Below are 25,247 nucleotides of genomic sequence, written 5' to 3' on the forward strand. Positions count from 1 at the left end.
AAAAATAGAAAAAGTTCATGTCGAATTTATTCTAAATTTGTGATAATTAATTTGAGATTAATTCTTTGTAATCGATACAGTTGTTGTAACACCTTTCAAGTTTAATAATATTCTTATTTAACTTGAATTTTGTTTCACATTTTTTATTCCGCATTTAATTCGATTATTCGGTACTGTTTGTATTCAACCCCCCCTTCTACAAACACATTGGGACCTAACAAGATCTGTGACACCTTCAAGTTCAACGGTGTTTCTGAAGATGCTGTGAAGCTGAGACTATTCCCATTCTCTCTGAGGGACAATGCTAAGAGCTGGTTATACTCTTTACCAGCTGGTTCAATTACTACTTGGGAAGATCTTGCTCAAAAGTTTCTCACTAAATTCTTCCCTATGGCGAGGACAGCTGCATTCCGAAACGCTATTACTCAATTTGCGCAGCAAACGGGAGAATCACTATATGAAGCTTGGGAGCGCTACAAGAAAATGCTTAGGAAGTGTCCTCATCATGGAATGCCTGATTGGATGATCATCACTTATTTTTACAATAGGTTGGGAGCACATTCCAAACCCATGCTTGATGCAGCATCAGGTGAAACATTATGGGCAAAGAGCTATAAGGAAGCTTATGATCTAATTGAACTGATGGCTGCTAATAAATATCAGTATCCAACCCAGAGATGTCCATAGGGCAAGGTAGTAGGAGTTCTTGAAGTGGATACAGCTACAGCTATCACTGCTCAACTAAAGGCGTTGTCTATGAAGATCGATTATCTGGCTAACTATGGTGTTAAGCAGATAATTAGTGTTTGTGAGTTGTGTGCAGGTCCGCATATAACGGAGCAATGCGCTATATCTGGTGACTCAGCTCAGTTTGTGATCAACTTTCAGAGATCGTAACAACCAGTTCCAGACACTTATCATCCTGACAACTGGAATCATCCAAACTTTAGCTGGAGCAACAATCAGAATGCGATGCAACAGACGTTCCAGCAGTTTGGAAATAAGCTATTCAACCCTCCTGGTTTTTAGCAACAATTTGCACCAAGACAAATACTCCAACTTCAACAACAAAATCAAGATGCAGGTCTATCTTCGAATGAAAAATCTGAATTGGAGGAGTTGCGGCTTATGTGCAAAAACCAGGCCATTATATGCCAAAGTCAAGCTGTTTCTATCAAGACTCTGGAGAACCAAATAGGGAAAATTGCTAATACCTTATTGAATCGACCACCAGGAACGCTTCCTAGTGATACAGAAATAAATCCAGGCAAGAGGGAAGTTGAAGAACAGGTGAACGCCATCACCTTAAGGTCTGGAAAGGTCACAAGCCCCCAAATTCAGCAAGACGAAGAGCCTGAAAAATCTCAAGTTTCAGAAAATGCAGTTGTGGCTGAAGAAGAAGTACATAAGGAAGTAGAGGTGGAACCAAGGAAGACTACTGTGGAACACACTCCTCCTGAGGGTAATATAAGGGAGAAACAGATATATCCTCCAACTCCTTTTCCTAAGAGGTTGCAGAAGAAAAAGTTGGATAAGCAGTTTAAGAAGTTTTTGGAGGTGTTCAAGAAACTTCATATCAACATACCTTTCGCTGAAGCTCTTGAACAGATGCCTAGCTATGTGAGGTTTATGAAAGGTATTCTCTCTCGGAAAGTGAAGCTCAATGACTTAGAGACCGTTGCTCTAACGGAGGAATGCAGGGCTGTACTGCAACAGAAGTTGCCTCCGAAGCTTAAAGATCCTGGAAGCTTCACTATTCCTTACACCATCGGAAACTTGTCATTCGACAAGTGTTTATGTGATTTAGGAGCTAGCATCAATCTGATGCCCTTATCTATCTTCAAGAAGCTTGGTCTGCCTGATCCGAAACTAACATACATGTCATTGCAACTAGCTGACCGTTCCATCGCTTATCCACGAGGTATAGTGGAGGATGTCTTGGTCAAGGTGGATAAACTCTTCTTCCTTGCTGACTTTGTAATTCTTGATTTTGAGGAAGATGAGAAGATTCCCATCATCTTGGGAAGACCATTCTTGGCTACTGGCCGAACTATGATCGATGTGAAAAAAGGAGAGTTTTCGATGAAGGTTCACGATCAAAAGGTCACTTTTAATGTGTTCAAGGAAATAAAGTTACCCACAGCTAAAGTGGAGTGCTTTAAAGTAGAGCAATTACATGTTTTGAATGCACCTTCGTGGAAGAGGAAGTTGGATTTGCCATTCGATTCTCTTGGGTTAGCAGAGTTAAAAAAAATTTCAGGAGCGTTTTGAACCATCTATTGAAGAAGCTCCCACACTTGAGCTCAACAGACTGCCAGATCACTTGAATTATTCATTCTTAGGTGCACCCCATGATAGGGAGTTGGGGTATATATTTGATGATGTAGGGAGTAGTCGAACGGATCTTCCAGTGCCTACAGAGGGTTTTTTCTCATGCGCCACAGACAGTTGATAGGTTTGGTCTTGGTGATGAGCAGTACAGGTGAGTGACTAGGAGTATGGAGGCCATGCACAACATTCACCATCGTTTTGCTGAAGATTTGACACATGCTTTCGGTACTGTTGTCCGAGACACTGGTGGCGAGGTTGATTGGCCACCTGATCCTCCACCCGACGAGGGTGACTCTCCCGCTAACTAGGTATGCCTAAAATCCTTATTATTACCTTCAATGAGGACATTGAAAATTTTAAGTTTAGGGGTGATAATGTAAGGATTAATAGTGTGTGTGTCCATATAGATTCATATAGATTCATATTGCATGTTTAGTTGTAGTTCATTCATATTTTTGCATAATTATTCATTTAGGATATATTTGTTTATTTTTATGTGATTTCATATAGTTACATTTGCATGCATATTTAGCATGATCCTTTAAGATGAACTATGATATTTGATAAGTTGATGTTGATTTGAGTGTGGTGATGACGAATAGATGGATGTTTAAGTCCTAATGAATTAATTTGCATACCAGAAACAAATATTTTCACAAAGTCTTATAGGGTTGCTTTTGATCTAGATCATGATCATAATTGTTTGTTGTCGAGATTTAATCACTTGGTTATATTTAGAATTTGTGATATTCTCGTAATACCGTAAAAATACTGATTTTTTTTATCTGGAGAAAAATTTAGATTTCATTGCTAGTTGTTGTAAGGCTAGGCGTCAAATGGCTAGTAGTCGGCTCATATTTTTATGAGTAGTCTAGGGTTGAATGAGATGGAGCGAAACGCACTCATTCAGAAAAGAAAAAAAAAGAGAAAAAGAAAAAAAGTATGTGTTTATGCATAATTGATCAAGAGTAAGCTCTTTATGTAATAATCCCAATTTTTGGGAAATTTTGAAACCCTTATGAATAGTATTTTTGCTGAATGAGAAAACTTTTCATGCCACACTATATAGGGGTTCTGATATGGATATTCTGAGATTTTATTAGTACTTTATATGTGATATAAGTGTATGTAAAGATCGTCAGAATCCAAATCCGAACACTTTGATTTTTCCCGGAAATCCAATAGATATGGAAAGAATTGAGTATAAGGTAACATGATAAAAGGATTTAAATTAAAGGATTTTAATAGAGGATCATAAAAAGGAATATAATATATTGAGAAAGGTTAAGGGAACCTAAGTAATAAGATCCCGGGTATGATCCCTCAAACGATAAACGAAAACGAAAGTTAAGCGAACTGTATAACAGATCAGCGGTCATTAGGCAAACAATTAGGAAGTTAATCAAAGGGATTAGAGAGGATGATGTCACCCAACCAATGAGAAGAGGACAAGGAGGGGAGGATGACATCATGAGGATGACACAAGCATGACATGGGAAGTAAGGAGATGTGGTGGCTTTTTAACCACACAAAATCAAGGGCAACTAGGTAATTTACTAAAACAAACACAAAAATCAAACCAACCAAGCCAAGCAAATCATTTTTCATCAAACTCAAAAAGAAACCAAGGCATTGTTCTTCATGCTCTCGGCCAAAACAGAACCAGCACACTAAAACTGTTGTATCTCCTTCATTTCTCACTCAAATATTGTGTTCTATAGCTCATTGGAAAGGTATTGAGATGGCCTATAACTCTTGTTCACAAGTCTCGTCCAAATAATCATGGTAAGACCCTCATTTTTACATTTCTTTAAATCAGACTTTTAGAAACTTCAAAGCCTAACTTTGTGTTCTTGATTTCTTTGGAAAGATCAAGCTTGTAGGAGGCTCCCTAAGGCTTCCTAGCAACTTAACACCTCCAAAGGAAGGTATAAACTTCAAACCCTAGCCTTTACTTTATTTGTTAGTAAGTTTAATGGTTGGTTTTGTGAAATGAGAAGCATGGATTGTGATTATTAGTAGTTTGGTTTGATTTGGAAGTGTTTTGGTAATTGAACTTGATTATAGTTCATAGGTCTTGATTGTGGTTGTTTGAGTTGAAAACCTTGGAGATTATGGACTGATGTGGTATGGTTTAGGTAAAGTTTTGTTTTATTGATGGTTATGAGTTGGTTGGTGGTTAATTGGAGTAGTTTAAACATTGGTAATCGCGTAAACATAGCCGTCGTAATGTCCGATTTACTTTAGACTGCTTTTGTTCATAACATTTGGACCCGAGAACATCCTGCTAGATTTTGACCATTGCCATTTTTAGATAGTTCATGTTACGAGCTTCGTTTTGATATGTAGTTCGTTTGATTCCGATGTACGGTTTAGGAGAAACGACCGTTTCAAGTAACGGCGTTTCGCGAACGAAACTTTTCCCCTCACTTTACTTTGAAACATAGGTTAAAGACCAAAAAGGGTTAATTAATGTATGAAACATTTATGGTAAGTGTGTTAGGCAGTTGGTAAGACACTCGCGAAGGAATCGCCTTAAAACTCGTAAAGGTTAAATTATTAAAAATGGTGGAGCCGAGGGTACCCGAGTGACTTAAGCAAATCAGTAAGCGCAAAACAAGCGTTAGAGTCTAAGTTAGTTAAAGTATAGATTTACAAGTGACTTTGGTTTAATTCCAACTTACTTGTTGTTTATAGGTTACCAGACTTGTTCCGAGCTTTTTTTTCACCCCAAGTCGCTCAGGCAAGTTTTCTATCCGTTATACTGTTGTTGTGATGTATATATGTATATGCATTATCTTGCGATAGATGCATGTTGGTTAATTAGCAAATGTTGCGATATATTGAAGCATGCTGATATGGTATATATATGCATGCTTGTTTCGTATTCTTGCCAAATATATCTGTTGGTTCAGTTGATAATACCTATGCTAGAGAATAGCAGTAATTTGCATATACCCTTAGTATAGGGACCCAAAGGTGAAAACATTTTCTAAAACCGGGAGTCGAGGATCCCGAGTAGATTTTATATATATATATTTATATATATATATATGTTTATAGTTTTCAAAACTATTAATCGAATAAGGTTTATTCGATAACTTGATTTTATTAATGAATATTATCTTGAATATTCATTCGAGGACTTATGACTCCTTTATATTATTTATTGAATATTACTTGGATATTCATTTGAGGATGTATGACTCCTTTATTTTATTTAATGAATATTATTTATAATATTCATTCGAGGGCTTATGACTCAGCTTATTTATTTATTGAATATTATTTCGAATATTCATTCGAGGGCTTAAGACTCAGCTTATTTTATTTATTGAATATTATTTGAATATTCATTTGAGGATCTATGACTCCGATTATTTGCTGAGATATATTCTTTATTTTATTAAAGAATAAGGTGTCGATAATCAAACTCACTTTTGATTATTCAAATAAAGATAGTACTTTCGTATAGGTATATCTTTGGTTATTTAATATTCATTTCAAGTATAAGTTTTAAAACTTCTACTTCAATTATTTTTATAAAGATTATTCTTTATGGGAATATTATTTAAATAATAATATTCAGATATTTTCTAATATATTGGGACTGATTTACCTTGTTAAATCAGCATCACTCCAAACATTCTTAAAAATGTTTTGCGAGTCTTCAAAATGATTTTTAAAAGTTAGAGCGGATCCCAAAACTCATTTTTATATTTAAGATCCTCCTTTCGAAGGGGATTTAAATACTCGCTCAAAACCTGAGGGATCCGGCTCTGTGGTGTATTTTATATTCGCAACAAGGTTGCTGTTTTGATAAATGAATTGATTACTTACCCAACACTCGGGAAGTAAAATTCTTGGAACAAGTTAATCCATTAACAGGCATCGTCTGGGAAATATCGGTGAGTTTTCCTTTCCAACTAGATACGACTTCTTGGTGGAGGCGTATCAACAAGTTTCTACTTGGGGAAAGGGAGAACGAGCTTTACGTTTCAGAGTCATGGATTTCATCTGAACTAGGAGTGGCGTAAGTGGTCGAGTGGCGCCGGCCCAGCCTTATTATATTGGCCCAAATGGCCTGGAAGTTCCGCTAAGGCGGTCCATTCCTTAGGAGTTCAGTGTTCGGTTGACAAGTAAATCCGACAGGTTCTCCTCTACATGTAGAAAATGGTGGGGTTGCACTACTACGACTGATCATCGTAAGTGGTCTTCCTGGCGCGGCAAACTCCCGTAATGAGTTCATCATCCAATTGGATATTTCTGCAACACTACCCAGAGCACTTCGATAGAAAGGCTACGGTTGGGCGATTGTTGAGTGTTGGCAGGGTCAAGTTTTCAAAATGATGTTTGCATCAAATGAAGTATCTCGTAACTTCATTTTATTTTGATGATATTTTAAAGATTTAATCTATTCAAATCTGGTCTTGTAGTCTCATCTATGTGATGAACTTTGGAAACTAATTATAACTTGAATGGTGGTAGTTCAAGTAGTATTTGGAAAAGATATAAGTATATTGGAGTATCTTGTAACTTCATCTTTTAAACTTATATCTAGTAAATGATTATCTTATGCATGACAAAGATTTTCAGAAAAATGTTGAGATAAGGTTAGATATATGAGATCACCTTGCAACGATATTTTTATACAGTTATACACTGGAACTCTGTGTGTATTATGCATGGAAGAGGACTTCCAATATTTTGAAAAGTATATATGTATATATATACTGAATATTTTGCGACTTCATCGCATTAAGATATCATCTTGGTTCATTTCTTTTGACCAAGACCTTCATGAGTACTATGAGAAGGCTCATATATTGTTAATCATTATACATATTATTTTGGTGGGCTTGCTGCTCACCCTTGCTTTCTTCTTTCATCATACAACATCAGATAGACAAGATGAACAGGACCAAGCTCCCAATTTGCGAGCGGATAGGAAACGTTCTGCAGCTTCCTATAGGCGTTGATATCGCTGTAGCTGAGGTAGGAACTACCAATAGGCTAGGCTTTCAACTTTTGATGTATCAGATTATGTATATTTATGAATTGTAATAATGGCAAAGAAATGTAAATTTATTCAGACACCTGTTTAAGGTGTATTGGCATATAATTGTGGAATAAAACGACTTGTGATTACTTTTGGATATTCATCTCTGAGACTATAACTTGTGGTGTGTGTGTTTATTGTGGGGTCACAGTACAGAGTAGTTGATTATTTATTAAGAGTGGGTGTTATTAAGGGAAATGGAACTCGTGACAACCCGGATCCCCGACCCCGGATTTGGGGGTGTTACAGAAATGGTATCAGAGCTAAGCGTTATAAACCTCAGAGATGATGGGACGTTAAGATAATAAGTTCACTAAGATAATAAGAACTCTTGCCAAGTTCATAGTCGGGCTACCTAACGTAGTACTGACAGCTAAAACCCTTATGGGAACCCTTATAAATATCGTGATAGGAGCGTAGTTCGTTATCGTATATGGTAGCGGGACTCCGAACCCTGAGGTTGAGGAGCAACAGCGCGATGATGTTTTATTACTAATTGGAGATCGGATTGTGGATCCGATAGAGTGTCCTAATGCAGGACCGGATGATGTTGATATTGAGGATGTAGCGGTTGAGGATGTTGTCCTAGAAGGGATAGTTGTTGAGGAGGATCCCATGGAGGATCCTGACAAGAATGAATAAAGGACCACTGAGGAATTGATGACCATGGTTAGGGCAACCCCCAGAGGTAGGATTGGCCGGTCACTACCAGAGGTTCGTTCCAGTTTGTAAAGATAGTAGCCCCTTTAACGCGGCTTACTCGTAAGACTGAGAAGTTCGAATGGACAGAGAAATGCGAGAACAACTTTTAAGAACCGAAGCAAAGGTTGGTGACGTTCCCTATGTTGGCGTTGCCGGATGGAAAATGAGATTTTGTGAAGTGTAGTGACGCTTCGCATAAGGAATTAGGGTGCTTCTTATACAGCACAGCAAGGTAATCGCGTACGCGTCAAGACAATTAAGGGAATATAAAATTCGATATCCCCACCCATGAGCTTGGGCTCATGGCAATAGTTTTGCCCTAAAGATTTGAGGCACTACTTGTATGGAGAGAAGTGCGAGATTCACAAACCATAGGAGCTCTAGTACATTTTTACGTAGAAAGAGCTCAACATATGCCAGAGGAGGCAGTTAGAGCTAATCAAGAATAATGATTGGGAGATTCTTTATCATTCGGGGAAAGCCAATGTGGTGGCTGATGCCCTTAGTAAAAAGGAGAGACTCAAGATGATAATGTCTTTGGGAGAGTTTATAAGAGATTTTGGAAATAGTAGTGAAGGTAACCGGAGCCGGTACCGAAAAGCTGTTTGAGATTGCAATAGAGACCGAATTATTGGAAAAGAGCATACGGTGCCAGAGAAAGGTGATGAATGAAGGCAGAGAGCCAACAAATAAATATGAGATTAATACCGAGAAAGATGATAAGGGAATAATGAGGTATTCCTATAGAATTTGGGTTCCGAAAGTTCAAGAGCGTAAGGATGAGAACTTAGATGAGAGCCATAGTTTGAGGAATAAGATTTAGAGCAAACCCTGAACGTGATAGTCAGGGAGGTCGCCATCAAGATAGAAGGAACCCATGACATAATGGAGTGGAAAATGAGGATTTTAAATTAAAAGATGACCCCAATTATGGGGAGTAGGATGAAACATTTCATACTAAGGAAACAGAAAGTCGAGTAAGGAAAGGAGACCCGAGACGGTACTCCTATACGGCAATTCATGGACCTGTCTAGACAGAACTTAGACTATTATCCCCAACCACCACCTTGAGGAAACAATGCGATAGGAAATTCTTTCAGGACCTGTAAGTCTCTAAGCTCTCAGAGTTCCAAGGAACAGGTTGACCCAGTCGAGGCAAGAGCCTGGCTAAAGGAAATAGAGGAATCATTTGAGATTCTGAATGATTGACGAATCACAAAAGACTGTTTTTGTCACTTACCCTCCTAAGAGAGAGACCACTCGCTGGTGAAAGGCCAAGGAAGGCACGGAGCAAGAGATTATAATAAACTGATTTAAGTTCAGTCAATTGTTTTCAGGAAAGTACTTCCCAAGGTTATGGAGATAGTGTAAAAGCTTTAGAGCCAGAACAAAGGCAGACGAGTATGATGAATTATGAATCTAAGATGTAAAAGTTGTTAAGATTCATTCTGAAGACGCGAATCCAGAATGACGGGATATTTGAAATCAATGCTTATGTTGTGTTGGTTCATGAAATAATGATAAGAGAAAGGAAAATAAAAAGGAATTGAAGTGGAAAGGAATATTAAGGCAACAGAGTTTGAGGAATGATAAGGGAGTTTGGTATGAGGAAACCCTAAAGACTCATATTAATAGAAATAGAAAAGTATATGATCGTCAGGATGAGGGTGATTCACCATGAGTTAAAGTTGACGGTTGAAGGCATAAGAGATGCATATATTTTATCCCCTTTAAGTTGGGAGGATTCGAGGAAACATTGAGATAGTTCGAAGGATAAACAATGAGACGCGGATAGACTGAGGAGACAAGGAAGTAAGAAATTAGGAAAATTGGATGAAGGAAGTGACCTTCAAGAATGTGAAGTGTAAGACCGGTGGCTTGATACCCAGAAAGGGAGACGCCAGGTATGAAAGATATCCCAACATTGAGATGACTGTTGAGATAAATAAAAGAGGTAAATGAGTAGTTAGAACTAAAAGGTTCACGTTGAACACGACAAACATCTTCTAGAACATCCCTATTATCATTACTGAATCAGGCAAGAAAAGCGGATAACCGTTCTTATCTTTTGGAGGCCATATTGATTGACCTCATTTTGAATACAGATGTTATTGTGAAATTAGGCATATACTATCGAGGTGGGAATGATTGAATAAGATACCCTTATCAGGGATATATGACTTGATTTATCCATGGAAGGATGCATGTACCTTTTAAAGGTGGAATTAAGGATAGAACATCGGTAACTTAAAATGAATCCTCGGGGAATGCATAAAGGTTGGAATTTCACCCTTAATAGGGATAGTATGAGTTTTGACAGTATGAATTGGAAAGGATTAAGGTAATAATAACCTTTAAGGATCAGTGGAGAAATTCTTCAGAAGTATATAGACAATGGTTCTAGTATTAGTAAGTGGTATTTTGATATGCCCTGTATATAGGGAATACAGGAGGAACGATTAAAGGATAACCTTAGAGGTTTTACAAGGAGAAAGGAAATATTTGAAATTCTCAAGAATAAAAATGTTGATAAAGGAAATATGACATAATTATAATGTTACCAAGTGGGGCACGTGTTAAACCACGAGAAAGTATGGATCGAACCAGTAATGGTCGAAATTGTTCAGGGCAATTAGGACTTAAGATAAAAGATGTTCTAATTATAATTGAGAGTCAGTCATGACAGTGATTAACCTCTAAAGACTGAGGCAATAACTTATGGAAAAAAAATGGTGATTTTTTTTTTACTCATCAGATTTTAAGGAAAGCATTTTCACATAAGCTGTGATTGAAATAAGGTGGAAAATTTATTTGGAGGTGGTTAAAATGACATTGACTGTAAGGAAATTTTACTATCAAGAAAGGCTAAAGAGGTGGCCGACACTTTAAAGGTAAGAGGATAATTATAGGCGCTTGTGCCAAAAGAATACAGTGATGATGGTTAAAACTGTGAAGGTTGTATTATGGTTTGGAAGATTGACATTCCTCCTGATGACTGTGCAATACCCAACCGTAATAGTAGTTGGTAAAGGTTTAATTCGTGTAATCGCCATGAACGGGCTATCTATCTTAGAAGGTCCTATCTTGAGATAAGCCAGGACCATGTTTCAAAAAGGACTAGATGAACCCTTGAGTTAAGTCTTCTATTTAGGGCGTATGATTAAGAATGGTATTAACCTGCTATCGTTGCTTTGATTGAAACTCTTCTGCACTTTTATCTGCTTCATGTCATGTATGTATGTCAGGATCAGGAGTGTTCTTCATGAATCATGAATGGTGATTATGTTACCTCCTTAGAAGGATTTGATACGACATGTATGGACTCCGTATGGTTAGATATTAAGATTTTATGGAAAGGTGAATGACGACAGTAGGTCAGTGGTGGACCATAGTAATGCAGTAATGATTCCGTGAGTAATGAGTTGATTACAACCGTGAGAGTTGTTTTGGAATGGGTGTTGAGATTGAGTACCACTAATCGGGTCATGGTAGTGTATAAGTTATCATTGATAGAACATTGATAGACTAATTAAGTAGAGTATCTACCTATTGAATATTTATTCTTTCTTATCAATAGAGAGTCATATTATTATACGAGGAAGGTTACGGTGCAAGCATAGAATTCTAGTAATGATGATGTCTAGAATGAGATCCCAGATTCGATTTTCGATATCGAGGGAGTTTCAAAGGTGATTGTGTATAAGCTCGAGGAAGAGCATGGGTCCATAGAATGATGGACGGAATAGAAATATTTAGGCATGGGAAATACGATGCTATAATACTTGATGCTGATATAAATACATATATGTTTTGTTCTCCTATGACAAACCTCTATAGTTCAGAGGTAGGTTCCAAGCCAGATATTTTGTGGCAGTATATTTTTCATATATACAATTCTCTTCAATTCGTTCTTTTCTCTTCTTTTCATTTCATGTAAGCTGAGAAGAACAACCCTTCCAGAAAGGGGAGGTATTGCCGAATGACTATCTATCTGTGTGATAGAAGCCTAGTAGGATACCATCTATTGTTTAAATTGCTTGTCAAGTACTAAAGGCTGGCCACCTTCTGTACTAACTAAGCGATATAACAAGTGTTCATGATCATAGTGATCTCTCAACAAATTCATTTACTTCTATATGATTGATCAAACTTTGGAAATAGAAACAGCTGAAAAAGGAGTAATAAAGTTGTGGTAGTATTCGGAATGGAAATACATTCGTGATACTAAGGTTGACGTGGTTATTAAAAGGTTATAGAACGCTAACGAGCAAAAGTATAACCAGTATAATATTAGGAACGGAAGGTAGTAGCGATTACGAACTGGAAAAGAATGGGTATTGAGACGCCAAAGCTATAGTGCTAGAAGCTGTGATAAAATTCCATGCGATAGACTTGAAAGAATTTGGAATGATCACTTAACACGGATTGAGTTTTCTTACGATAATAGATCACATGTCAGTATTGAGATATCGCCTTATGAGATCCTTGAGGGAAGACAATGTCGATCTCCCTTATGTTAGGATGAAGTTGTAGAGCAGCAAGATGTTCGGACCCGCAGTAGTCCAAAGGATCAAGGATATAATAGATTTTAATCAGAGGACGGCTGGTAGTAGCCCAAGATGGGAACATGAAGTATGTTGATTTGACACGAAAGGACAAGGAATAGGAAGTAGGGGGACCTAGTATTATTATAGGGTATTCCCTTGGAAAGGAAGGATGAGGTTCGGAAAGAAAGGGAAGCTAAGTCCACGAATTGTTGGACCCTTGGATATATTAAGACATATTGGGAAGATAGCATATGAGCTAGCCCTACCCCCGAATATGTAGCAAGTTCATAATGTGTTCCACTGTATCAATGTTAAGAAAATGTAATTCGGATGCCAGATAAATAGGGGCATATGAGCGCATAGGCATGTGACCAGACATAACCTATAGGGAGCAACCAGAAAGGGTTATAGATCGAAAAGGGACAAGTGCTTAGGAGAAGGATTATCAAACTAGTCAGAGTTTGGTGGTAGAACCATAATGTGGGAAATTGACTAGAGAGTTAGAAGGCACAATGCTAGAAAAGCATCCCCAACTGTTTTCTATCTGATTCCGGGACTGGAATCCTTTTAAGGAGGGGAGACTGTAATAACTCCCAAATTTTGGAACTTTTGTAACCCTTATGAATAGTGTTTTAGCTGAATGAGAAAACTTTTCATGCCACACTATAGTAGGGGTTCTGATATGGATATTCTGAGATTTTATTAGTACTTTATATGGGATATAAGTGTATGTAAAGATCGTCAGAATCCAAATCCGAACACTTTGATTTTTCCCGGAAATCCAATAGATACGGAAAGAATTGAGTATAAGGTAACAGGATAAAAGGATTTAAATTAAAGGATTATAATAGAGGATCATAAAAAGGAATATAATGTATTGAGAAAGGTTAAGGGAACCTAAGTAATAAGATCCCGGGTATGATCCCTCAAACGATAAACGAAAACGAAAGTTAAGCGAACTGTATAACAGATCAGCGGTCATTAGGCAAACAATTAGGAAGTTAATCAAAGGGATTAGAGAGGATGATGTCACCCAACCAATGAGAAGAGGACAAGGAGGGGAGGATGACATCATGAGCATGATACAAGCATGACATGGGAAGGAAGGAGATGTGGTGGCTTTTTAATCACACAAAATCAAGGGCAACTAGGTAATTTACTAAAACAAACACAAAAATCAAACCAACCAAGCCAAGCAAATCATTTTTCATCAAAATCAAAAAGAAACCAAGGCATTGTTCTTCATGCTCTCGGCCAAAACAGAACCAGCACACTAAAACTGCTGTATCTCCTTCATTTCTCACTCAAATATTGTTTTCTATAGCTCATTAGAAAGGTATTGAGATGGCCTACAACTCTTGTTCACAAGTCTCGTCCAAATAATCATGGTAAGACCATCATTTTTACAGTTCTTTAAATCGGACTTTTAGAAACTTCAAAGCCTAACTTTGTGTTCTTGATTTCTTTGGAAAGATCAAGCTTGTAGGAGGCTCCCTAAGGCTTCCTAGCAACTTAACACCTCCCAAGGAAGGTATAAACTTCAAACCCTAGCCTTTACTTTATTTTTTAGTAAGCTTAATGGTTGGTTTTGTGAAATGAGAAGCATGGATTGTGATTATTAGTAGTTTGGTTTGATTTGGAAGTGTTTTGGTAATTGAAGCTTGATTATAGTTCATAGGTCTTGATTGTGGTTGTTTGAGTTGAAAAACTTGGAGATTATGGACTGATGTGGTATGGTTTAGGTAAAGTTTTGTTGTATTGATGGTTATGAGTTGGTTGGTGGTTAATTGGAGTAGTTTAAACATTGGTAATCGCGTAAACATAGCCGTCGTAATGTCCGATTTACTTTAGACTGCTTTTGTTCATAACATTTGGACCCTAGAACACCCTGCTAGATTTTGACCATTGCCATGTTTAGATAGTTCATGTTACGAGCTTCGTTTTGATATGTAGTTCGTTTGATTCCGATGTACGGTTTAGGAGAAACGACCGTTTCAAGTAACGGCGTTTCGCGAATGAAACTTTTCCCCTCGCTTTACTTTGAAACATAGGTTAAAGACCAAAAAGGGTTAATTAATGTATGAAACATTTATGGTAAGTGTGTTAGGCAGTTGGTAAGACACTCGCGAAGGAATCGCCTTAAAACTCGTAAAGGTTAAATTATTAAAAATGGTGGAGTCGAGGGTACCCGAGTGACTTAAGCAAATCAGTAAGCGCAAAACAAGCGTTAGAGTCTAAGTTAGTTAAAGTATAGATTTACAAGTGACTTTGGTTTAATTCCAACTTACTTGTTGTTTATAGGTTACCAGACTCGTTCCGAGCTTTTTTTTCACCCCAAGTCGCTCAGGAAAGTTTTCTATCCGTTATACTGTTGTTGTGATGTATATATGTATATGCATTATCTTGCGATAGATGCATGTTGGTTAATTAGCAAATATTGCGATATATTGAAGCATGCTGATATGGTATATATATGCATGCCTGTTTCGTATTCTTGCCAAATATATCTGTTGGTTCAGTTGATAATACCTATGCTAGAGAATAGCAGTAATTTGCATATACCCGTAGTATAGGGACCCAAAGGTGAAAACATTTTCTAAAACCGGGAGTCGAGGATCCCGAGTAGATTTTATATATATATATATATATATTTATATATATATATGTTTATAGTTTTCAAAACTATTAATCGAATAAGGTTTATTCGATAACTTGATTTTATTAATGAATATTATCTTGAATATTCATTCGAGGACTTATGACTCCTTTATATTATTTATTGAATATTACTTGGATATTCATTTGAGGATGTATGACTCCTTTATTTTATTTAATGAATATTATTTATAATATTCATTCGAGGGCTTATGACTCAGCTTATTTATTTATTGAATATTATTTCGAATATTCATTCGAGGGCTTATGAATCAGCTTATTTTATTTATTGAATATTATTTGAATATTCATTTGAGGATCTATGACTCCGATTATTTGCTGAGATATATTCTTTATTTTATTAAAGAATAAGGTGTCGATAATCAAACTCACTTTTGATTATTTAAATAAAGATAGTACTTTCGTATAGGTATATCTTTGGTTATTTAATATTCATTTCAAGTATAAGTTTTAAAACTTCTACTTCAATTATTTTTATAAAGATTATTCTTTATGGGAATATTATTTAAATATTAATATTCAGATATTTTCTAATATATTGGGACTGATTTACCTTGTTAAATCAGCATCACTTCAAACATTCTTAAAAATGTTTTGCGAGTCTTCAAAATAATTTTTAAAAGTTAGAGCGGATCCCAAAACTCATTTTTATATTTAAGATCCTCCTTTCAAAGGGGATTTAAATACTCGCTCAAAACCTGAGGGATCCGGCTCTGTGGTGTGTTTTATATTCGCAACAATGTTGCTGTTTTGATAAATGAATTGATTACTTACCCAACACTCGGGAAGTAAAATTCTTGAAACAAGTTAATCCATTAACAGGCATCGCCTGGGAAATATCGGTGAGTTTTCCTTTCCAACTAGATACGACTTCTTGGTGGAGCCGTATCAACAAGTTTCTACTTGGGGAAAGGGGGAACGAGCTTTACGTTTCAGAGTCATGGATTTCATCTGAACTAGGAGTGGCGTAAGTGGTCGAGTGGCGCCGGCCCAGCCTTATTATATTGGCCCAAATGGCCTGGAAGTTCCGCTAAGGCAGTCCATTCCTTAGGAGTTCAGTGTTCGGTTGACAAGTAAATCCGACAGGTTCTCCTCTACATGTAGAAAATGGTGGGGTTGCACTACTACGACTGATCATCGTAAATGGTCTTCCTGGCGCGGCAAACTCCCGTAATGAGTTCATCATCCAATTGGATATTTCTGCAACACTACCCAGAGCACTTCGATAGAAAGGCTATGGTTGGGCGATTGTTGAGTGTTGGCAGGGTCAAGTTTTCAAAATGATGTTTGCATCAAATGAAGTATCTCGTAACTTCATTTTATTTTGATGATATTTTAAAGATTTAATCTATTCAAATCTGGTCTTGTAGTCTCATCTATGTGATGAACTTTGGAAACTAATTATAACTTGAATGGTGGTAGTTCAAGTAGTATTTGGAAAAGATATAAGTATATTGGAGTATCTTGTAACTTCATCTTTTAAACTTATATCTAGTAAATGATTATCTTATGCATGACAAAGATTTTCAGAAAAATGTTGAGACAAGGTTAGATATATGAGATCACCTTGCAACGATATTTTTATACAGTTATACACTGGAACTCTGTGTGTATTATGCATGGAAGAGGACTTCCAATATTTTGAAAAGTATATATGTATATATATACTGAATATTTTGCGACTTCATCGCATTAAGATATCATCTTGGTTCATTTCTTTTGACCAAGACCTTCATGAGTACTATGAGAAGGCTCATATATTATTAATCATTATACATATTATTTTGGTGGGCTTGCTGCTCACCCTTGCTTTCTTCTTTCATCACACAACATCAGATAGACAAGATGAACAGGACCAAGCTCCCAATTCGCGAGCGGATAGGAAACGTTCCGCAGCTTCCTATAGGCGTTGATGTCGCTGTAGCTGAGGTAGGAACTACCAATAGGCTAGGCTTTCAACTTTTGATGTATCAGATTATGTATATTTATGAATTGTAATAATGGCAAAGAAATGTAAATTTATTCAGAAACCTGTTTAAGGTGTATTGGCATATAATTGTGGAATAAAATGACTAAGTGATTATTTTTGGATATTCATCTCTGAGACTATAACTTGTGGTGTGTGTGTTTATTGTGGGGTCACAGTACAGAGTAGTTGATTATTTATTAAGAGTGGGTGTTATTAAGGGAAATGGAACTCGTGACAACCCGGATCCCCGACCCCGGATTTGGGGGTGTTACAATTTATCACCTTTTCCTTTCTTGCAGTCAAGAGAGATGTGGCCTCTTTCACCACAATTGTAGCATTTGACATTTGAGTTGTCTCCTCTGTCAGACTTTCCTCCTTTGCCTTCAGTCTTTCTGAATCCTTTCTTTTCAGAACTTCCACCTTTCCTGGAAAACTTCTTACCCTTTCTGAATTTCTTGTAGGCTATCTTTGTGATACCCTTCACCATAAGAGCACACAGTTGCATCATCTCTGTATCAACATCCACTTCAGATAAATTTTCAGATTCTGAATCATCATCAACAGAATATGATGACTCTGAATCAGACTGTATGATGAGAGCCTTTCCTTTGCCCCTCTTTGAGACAACCACTTTAGGAGATTCCTCCTCAGCTTTAAGTGCAACTGTCTTTGACTTTCTTCCATGCCTTTTGATCCTTTGATCCATCTCAAGTTCATGAGTCTTGAGCATACCATAAATTTCATTAAGAGTAGTTTCAACAAGGTCATAGTTGTCTCTTATGGTAGTAGACTTCAAATCCCAATTTTCAGGAAGAGCTAAAAGGGATTTTAGATTTGAATCTTCAAGATCATATTCCTTGTCCACCAGTGACAGATCATTTAAGAGTTTGGCAAACCTGTCATATAAATCAGTTAATAACTTATCAGCTTTTCAGTCAAAGTGCTCATACTCTTGTGTGAGTATAGTCTTCCTGTTCTTTTTGATGGCTTCAGTTCCCTGGCATCTTGTCTCCAAAGCATCCCATATTTCCTTTACAGTCTTGCATCCAATTACCCTGTTTGACATGACATTGTCAATTGCACTATGAAGTAAATGTCTTACCCTTGCATCTTTGGCAATAGATGAGATATCTTCAGGTGTGTAATCACCTTTCTCCTTTGGTATCATCTTTGTTGGTTGATCAGCAACTGCAACAGAAAGCTTGGTAGGCTTATATGGTCCATCATTAATTCTATCAAGGTATTCTGGATTTGTGGCTTCCAGAAACATAGCCATCTTTACTTTTCATATAGGATACTCAGATTCTCTCAGTATGGGAACCCTAATACTCTCATATCGACTGTGGGTTTGATTATTTTGAGTATCTTGAGTTTTGGTGGGCTTAGGTGGAGTTTGTGTTTCGTCAGACATGATTGTAAACTGGATCTCACTGTTTGTATATCAACAGAGAGGCTCTGATACAACTTGTTAGGTCACACAACACTATAGAAGGGGGTTGAATATAGTGTTTATATAATTAAATCGATTTAGAACACAAGTATGTAACAGTAATCAAGTTTATTCAATATAATAAGGTCTGTTACAAAGTAGGTTAAACTACTCTCTCAGTGATGAACAATATCACTAAGAGCTTCTAGGGTTACAATGAATAATGTTCTGGTGAATGATAACACATATAGTGTAAACCCTAAGTTGTGTTTATATAGTACACAGTTACAAGATATCTTCTAATTGATATGGAATATAATTATGTCTCCTAAAATATATCAATCAGATATTATATTCTACAAGTCTTCTACTCCTCTAACTCTAAAGCATATCTTCCAGTGTTTTAGTCTTCTAGTCTTCTACAAGGCTAGTTGCTAGGTAAGTACTCTTGCTACTTTTCATGCCACTATCCACTAGCTACGTTACTATTCTTGCTAGACTAGATTTCTATTTAACCATGGTTACTTTCTTACCCTAGTTAGCTTGCATGGTTAGCTTGGCTTGATACGTTTAATTATTCGCTTACGCATTCACTCGATCGCTTATTCGTTTTCGTAATAAACCTTCGTAAGCGGTTCAAGTAGTAAATCCTTTCTTATACGTCCTTTACATTTTGAAGCCTCGTACTTGGATTTGAATTTTTAGGATTTTAGATTTGTAATTATATCATGATTCTCGTATTCCTTGACGGTTCATAGATACGGTCATTTTTCAAAGTTCGTTTTCTTCGAAAACTAATATCGTTTACATACACTTATTTGGTACATATAATCATGTCATCGACTCGGAAATAAATTTCTCATGCACAATATAGTGTGGGCTAAAAAGTTTTCCCCGATTGTCAGGGTTATTATTAATCAAACATTTTTACAAAGTCTCAAACATTCGAGTCCTTACATCAATTCCTGATGATACTGAGGAATCAGAAAATACTGGATCAACTAAAAATTCAACAGATGATCATTCACCTGAACATCAAGGTCAATTTTGTGAACAGTCTACAACTGGAATTCCTTCTCAATCAGAAAATGACAACACTAATACAGGGGAGCTTCACATGAAAATTGTTAGGCCCTTAATGTAATATCCCTTATTTGTTCAGAATTATTATTATTATTATTTTAATATTTTATGTGATTTTCTATTTTAGAAGGAATAAAATGGTGGATATTTTATTCCTATTTCGTGGGTTCGTGTCTTTAATTGGACTACTGTGCTAATTGATAGCTCGTGTCAATCCCTTTTTATATTGTGAAAGTATTTAGACACTTTTACTATTTTAAAATTTTATCTGAAAGTCGATCGTTTTATCTATATCGGTAAAACTGAATGTATTTTCCCGTCTTGAGGATCGAGTGGATACTTTAATTGCCTCAATATTTGATCTGTGTTAGAAATATTATTTGGTATTTTACCCGTGTTCACCCGGGTAAAAGGGTGAAGTTTAAAAATAGTTAAAATAATATTTTACAGCTATTTTGTTACGTGTCAAATGAATTATTACATGTTTAATAGTATTTAAAAGTGTGTATGGCCATGATTTAGCATGCGATAGAATTGTGTGTGGTCCCGTAAGGATCAGAGTATTTTCGAATACTCGTTACGTGTTTAAAATTCAATTATATGAATTGATCTGCAATCGGGACGCGTATTTATTTGCGTCGTTATCGAGGTACTCGTTTTATCTCGTTTTATGTGCATTTGAGTGTATTTTATGTGTTTTCGGGGTTTTTTTTAATTTAGAAATCGTTTCGAGTTTTCAAAAATCAAACCGGGACGTCAAAGCCCACAAAATTCACGTTTTTATTTTTATAGAATTATTCATCTTTCAAATACCCAGTATTTTTGCATTTTTGAATTATTCGCAATTTTTGGGGAATTTTGATATAAATTTTATATTTTATTGCTTTTAAAATTATTCGCCATAATTATTATTTTTGGGCCTAATTATTTTAATTAGGGGATAAAAATACTCTTAAATGATTTTAGGGTATTAATTTTGCAGATAATATTAATAATTGCAGATTTATTTATTTTATTTACTTTTATTAAAAAATTCAAAAAATAGAAGGAAACCAAGAACAAAGTTTGGGGGTGAAATTCTTGAGCACGGTTTTGATCAATGATTGTAAGTGATTCTGTTAGGTCACACAACACTATAGAAGGGGGTTGAATATAGTGTTAGTCCCTTAACAATATAGCAAGAATTATAGAAGGGGGGTTGAATGGAATTCTTGAACCTTTTTCTCAAAATAAAAATGTTCAACTCGAATATAGATATAAGTGTTTTGATTAGCACAATGCGGAATAGAAACTTAATTGAATCAAAACATAAGTAATTAAAAACAAGAGTTTTTAAAAACTTTCTGGTGGATTTAAACAATTCCACCAGAGATATATATTATATATCGAGAGGACTCTGTGTGCAAGAATGCTCACAGCTGCTTACAAATCGAATTACTGAGAATACAGGGAAATGCTAAGGATTTTGCTTACAAAGATTTCTCTCTTTTTGTATCTCAGTTCTCTTCTTTTATTTGATACGTTCTTGGTTTATATATTACCAAGATTACAAAGTCAAAAAGACTAAATAAACATAAAAAATATCAGTCTTAAGCTTTGCTACTTTTCATCCTCTATTACCCAGTTAATGGGCTTCCACAGTAGATTTGTATACATCTCGACGGCTGTGCTCAGTATTCACTGTTCAACTGCTGTTTGAATTCTTTATATGATCATCTGTTGGACTTTATGAATATCCGTTGGATATATGATCATCCGTCGACTTTCAGAACATCCGTTGATGGCTTCATTGATCATCCGTTGACTACTATATTAAACATCCGTTGATAGTCATTTGATCATCCGTCGATGGCTTTGTTAATCATCCGTCGGTAGCTATTTTGGCCCTTGACTTCATTTCACTTATGCAGAATTACAAGACATCATTTATATATAATTAATCAACCTATTCTTCATATCTAGTTAAAGTCAACATGACTTATAGGCTACTACAGAATCTATACAAAGATGTATACAGAACTGTGCTACAGACTTATTATAACATAAGCTACTCACTCGATGGATAATAAGTTAACATCCATCGGGACTATAATGAGTTATCCGTTGGGACTATAATGAGTTATCCGTTGGGATTATAACTCTTATCCGTCGAGTGCTACATTATTTCACTAAGTAAAATCTACTTAGATGTTTTGTTTATGAAATCATTAAGTGCACAACATATGCACAACAATCTCCCCCAATTTATGTCTACTGGAATTGTAGCCATAAATTAAGAGATACTTGATGATAACAAAACATCCTAAACATACAGCTTTAAAGATAAGCAGATAATACTGAAAGTGCTTCAATTAATCAAAATGTACAAAGTTTGGCTCACAGTCATTTCAAGATGCTCCTCTAGCCTGAGCAGATTTTTCTAGTTTCTTGAAGGTCTGGATCTTCTTCCAAGCTTCCTGTTGTTTTTATCAATCTGATTTTGGAGTTGCCTATGGAATTCCAGTTCATCAGATACTGAGAGATATAGCTTTTCTTGCATTTCCAAGAGAGTCTCATTGCTAGAAATACTCAATTAGTCTTCTAACCTGAAGAATCTTCTCACACCTTTGTCATCTGAAAACTCCATCAGGCAGTAGGGCCTTAGATGCACTCTTCTCCCTGTGTATGGAATGATTAGAGTCTTTGGGAGTGCATCTTTAACTCTAATACTCCTTAGTTCTTCAATCTTCTTCAATACTAGTCTTCTTGCAGTTACATTGAACCCAAAGTTCTTCTTGAAGGATGAATAAACTTTAATCAGTACAGCTTGGCTTTCTTGAACACTAACCTTTCAGGTTAGTGGCCACACAATCTCCTTTCCTCCTTTGTACTTGAACACTAAACTTTCAGGTAGGTTTTTGTATGCATCAATTCCCCTCACTTCATCTAGTTCATCCAGATAGAGGTTTAGATCAGAAAATTCCTTGATGTCACACAAGTACAAGTAGTCTCCCCTGTTGACTTTGGGTTGAACTTTAACTACTAATTAGGATTTGAGAGGTGACAGCTTCACTTTCTTGACTGCCCTTGACTTTGTCCTTTTTGGCTTGCTAAGGATAGGTAAACTGAAGTCAGGAATTGGTATCTTATCCCACTCTATTGGCTCATCCTTGGGCACAATAGGTTCACCATGAATATTCCTGTAGGGATCCACCACCCTTATATCTTCAAATACCACAGAGGGCTTTGATGCTTGAGTTGTAACTGGTGTGGGTACCTTAGGAAATTGATCTTCCAATCCTTTGTCAACAATATCCAGTTTCCTCTTTGTTCTTCTAGCCAATTCTTTCATTCTTGGAGATTTCTTCTGTTCTTCAATTTTCTTCTTTGATTCAGCAGCTTCAGATGGTTGAGAGGGAATTTGTTGAGATAAATTCACAGCCTGTAGCTTGGCCAAGATAGCAATCTGCTCTTTCTTTTGTTTAGTCTTCTTTGCATCTAGAGCAGCTTGCTTCTTTTCCTGCTTTAATCTGGCTTTTTCTTCTCTCTTTGCTTGAGCAAATTGTGGATGTCCAGCTACCACACAAATTTCCTTTCCATTTCTGAATATCTTAGCAATTCTCCTTTTTGAAGCTGAATCAGCTGGATCTTTATAGAAGACAATTGATCTTGACAGAAGCTTCTTCTCATCAGGCTTAGGTGTCTCATACACAGTGTCCAAGGGATTCTTCAAAGATGCTTTTGGATAGTTTGCCCTTGGTTTAAGAATTATTTCAGCCTTTGTAGACTTGATGCAGGAAGATTGTCCTCTTTCCAGATAATTCATGCTCATCTCATTCACACTGATTTGCTTGAGTTGAGAGTGATGGATGGCTGACTTAACTGGCTCCTTGACAAGTTCAAACTTTTTCTGTATCTCCTCATCAATCTTATCCCAGTTGATCAAACTCAACTTTCCTTTCTCAGCAACTTTCAAATTTGCTGCTGCTACTTTAATTAGATCTATACCATCTGCAACTGGTGGCTTGGAGACAGTAATTGAAGGTACAAGCACTTTGCTGATTTGAACTTGAAGTTTCTCCCCCTCACTTGGTTCTCTCTCCCCCTTTTTGTTATCATCAAGTTGAGGGGTTAGGCCTTGTGCTTTAGCCAGTTGCGTGAGAAGATTTGTCTGAGTCTGTTAATTTTGAAGAAGGGTTGCCACTGAATTCTCAATAATTTGAACTCTATCTTCCAGCTTGGCCAGCTTCTTTTTAGAATCTGATTCTCTCCTCAGTCTTAGTAATAGATCCTGCATGGTACCATATGGCATGACTGAATCCAGCTTCTCAGAATTGTAGGTCTTCAAGTCAGCTATATCCTTTTTGAGTTCATCCACACTCAGATTCTGTCTTAATTGCTGGATCTACATGAGATGTAGAGAGTCTAGGTGAGCTTGAAGAATAGCCTTGGTACCAGCATCTGAAGTTTCCTGTAGGGCCTTTTGAATAGCCATGACCTGTTTAACCAAAGATACACCAAATTGTCCTGGTGTAGATTCCTTTGTCCATGCCCATTCAGGTAAATTTGGAACAGAACTTGGGCCTTCATCTCCCCCTAAGTTCATGCTTCCATCCAAAGAAATAGAGTCATCATCATTAGAATTTACTCCAAATTCTTCAGATGGCTCATCAGTTGTAGGAGGCATTAAATTGACAGCAGCTTTATCCCTTTTCAGAGATTCTGAAGTATGCACCAAATTTAATGTCTTTTCTGCCTCCTCATTGCCCTGAGCAGCCAACAATTGATAGGCTGACACAGGATGAGTAAAAATGTAAGCATCCAAGGAAATGTTATCAATTACAGCTTTGTAATGTTGCTGAAATTGTCTTTCCTTTTCAGCATCATCCACAATCATTGACTCACTAGCAATGGCTGGATCCACCCTTATAGCTTTTGTACCTGCTTTTCTCTCAAAATCTCTCTTTTGTAACATCAGGGTCTCACCCTGGCTCCCCACCCTCACACCCTCACCTTCACCTACTAAGGTAGGACTCCTCTCACTCACTTTTACCAATCCTGAATAAATGGATTGCTGATTTTCACTCTTTTCCTCTCCTTTTGCCTGGGAGCAACCCAGCCTCTCACTCAATACACTCTCCTCTCTCAGTCCTAAGAATGACTGTACAACCACTAAATCTTCTACACTTGAAATAACTGAAGTTTGAAGTTGTGCAGAGATACTCGACGGATAAGTGATATCCGTCGAGTGAGTGGTAATGCTATCCGACGGATAACTGCTGTTAGGCTTATCCATCGGGATACAATCACTACTCGACGGATGAGAAATATCCATCGAGAGAGTAGAAATGAATGAGGTGGGAAGAGAAACTATTGTTGACTCTGTGTTAATTGATGATATTTGGGGCACAGATGTCACAATAGAATCTGAAAGAATTGGCAAGTGAGCCAACAAATCATCTAAAAGATGAT

General features: G+C 36.7%; 1 non-coding gene across 1 annotated transcript; it reads right to left on the minus strand.

Moving 5' to 3' along the window:
- Positions 1-405: 405 nt before the first annotated feature.
- On the minus strand, positions 406-512 carry LOC141710366 (small nucleolar RNA R71). The gene has a single exon (XR_012570891.1). It is a non-coding gene; the product is annotated as a small nucleolar RNA R71 (small nucleolar RNA).
- Between the last annotated feature and the right edge of the window lie 24,735 nt (positions 513-25,247).

Source organism: Apium graveolens, chromosome 2 (assembly GCF_009905375.1).
Source record: "Apium graveolens cultivar Ventura chromosome 2, ASM990537v1, whole genome shotgun sequence".
Classification (NCBI taxonomy): Eukaryota; Viridiplantae; Streptophyta; class Magnoliopsida; order Apiales; family Apiaceae; genus Apium; species Apium graveolens.